This window comes from Wasmannia auropunctata, unplaced genomic scaffold (assembly GCF_000956235.1).
Source record: "Wasmannia auropunctata unplaced genomic scaffold, wasmannia.A_1.0 LD336058.1, whole genome shotgun sequence".
NCBI lineage: Eukaryota > Metazoa > Arthropoda > Insecta > Hymenoptera > Formicidae > Wasmannia > Wasmannia auropunctata.
The window spans coordinates 66,898-68,554 of record NW_012026832.1 but is presented as its reverse complement, the minus strand read 5'-3'; the positions used below and the strand labels follow the sequence as shown (position 1 = coordinate 68,554).

General features: G+C 45.9%; 1 long non-coding RNA gene across 1 annotated transcript; it reads right to left on the bottom strand.

Moving 5' to 3' along the window:
* Positions 1-846, bottom strand: LOC105450653. The gene is made up of 3 exons (XR_974481.1): positions 760-846; positions 295-397; positions 1-29 (listed from the first exon to the last, which is right to left on the bottom strand). It is a non-coding gene; the product is annotated as an uncharacterized LOC105450653 (long non-coding RNA).
* Between the last annotated feature and the right edge of the window lie 811 nt (positions 847-1,657).

Sequence of the window (1,657 nt, the reverse complement as noted above, 5' to 3'; positions counted from 1 at the left end):
TGCTTCGCAGGCGCCGAAGAATGACTAGTCTAAAATAAATAAAACAAGTGTATCAGCATGATACGAATGAAATGTAAGGTTTAATCGCGAAAAAGGTAACACGATTACATATATCGTTTCGAATATGTCATGTCTCTCTTGCGCATACACGATATTCGCAATATTACAATGCCCATCATTGATCGTATTGCGAATATCATGTTCGCGCAAGAGTGACACGACAGAGATTCGAAACGATATATGTAATCATGTACATATTTTGAATGAATGAAGACAACGGAGGAATGCTCTTACCATTTCTCGATGGCGAGCTGCTGGCAGCTCCTTCTCCTCTACGAGGATAAGATCCTCCTGCTCCTCCTCCACCTGCCTTTTCTGCGCCATTTCGAAGAAAAATCTGAAAATAATTAAACAATTGTTAGCGTCAATCTCTACAAATCCATTCAGTTACATTTGGCTGTAGAAAACATATACATGAATCAATCATTTAGAATCTCTCGTGCGTGTTTCTCGAGCGCGTACATGATATTTGCACTCATCTGAATGCTGAACATTCTTGTTAAACGTATATGACAGGTATACGCGCAAGAGAAACACGAAAGATTCGATATGATTGATTCATGTAACTCTTTTCAGGTGCACGATATGGGTTATATTGATTCTCACAACTTTCGCATGCAGTTTGGAAATTTTCTACATGCAATTACGAGCTGATACATAAATGAGACTGTAATACAGATAATGCAAGATTGCACTTACCAAATCTCGCGCGATTTCCATGGTTATTATGGTAAACGAGCCTATGGTAAACGAGCAGGCAGCGAGCAGCTAGCTGTCAATTTGGACAAAGCACGAAATAATGGTGATGTGCGTACGGGCGGGAAATCCTGAACGTCCCTTTTTTATTTTTTATAAAGGTGGTAAAAATCTTCATAGACCCCCTGCGCCTGTTACAGGGGAGTGCAGGATTCGACCGGTCGTGACTTGCGGTCTCAGCTCGCCCGTAGGCTGGCTGAAGTTGCTGGCCTTACCGATCGCCTACCTGCTAAAAATCCACCTAAAGAGATCCCGCAAGATCTAAGAGAGGGGCCCCGGGACTACCGGAGAGTATTGCATCAGGGCCCCTCTCGCGAACGTGGGACAGAACCCACCGCACGGGCTCACAGGACCAAAGTCCCATGAGTATACAGGCTTCCGCCAAGAAGTGAAGGTACTGCCAGGATGAAAAAGAGTCAAGTTGCCGATGCAACCGATGTAATTAGCCTATGGTGGCTATGTATTGTTCCTCCTCCTCCTCTGAATATTCCACAGATCATCCGCCCCATGTGCCTCCGCCTCCCTCGCTCTTCCCGCCTCTTCCTTGCGCAACATAACATTTTCGCAGAACTTGCCGAAAGCTAGCCAGTTTTCGCGCGTTCTTAAGATAGCCGCCACAACAGCGCTTAGCGACATGTCTTCGCCAATGACACTCGCCAGCGCTTGTCTATCGCCATCCCAAGCCCGACAGTCGCCCAAAGTATGCAGGTTGCTGTCGCATGGGGCCTCGCAGAACGAACACTCTTCGCTTCGTACTTTACCGATTCTATGTAAGAAATCGTTGAAGCAACCGTGACCCGTTATCATTTGGGTCATCCTGTATGTAAGGTGACCATGCTGC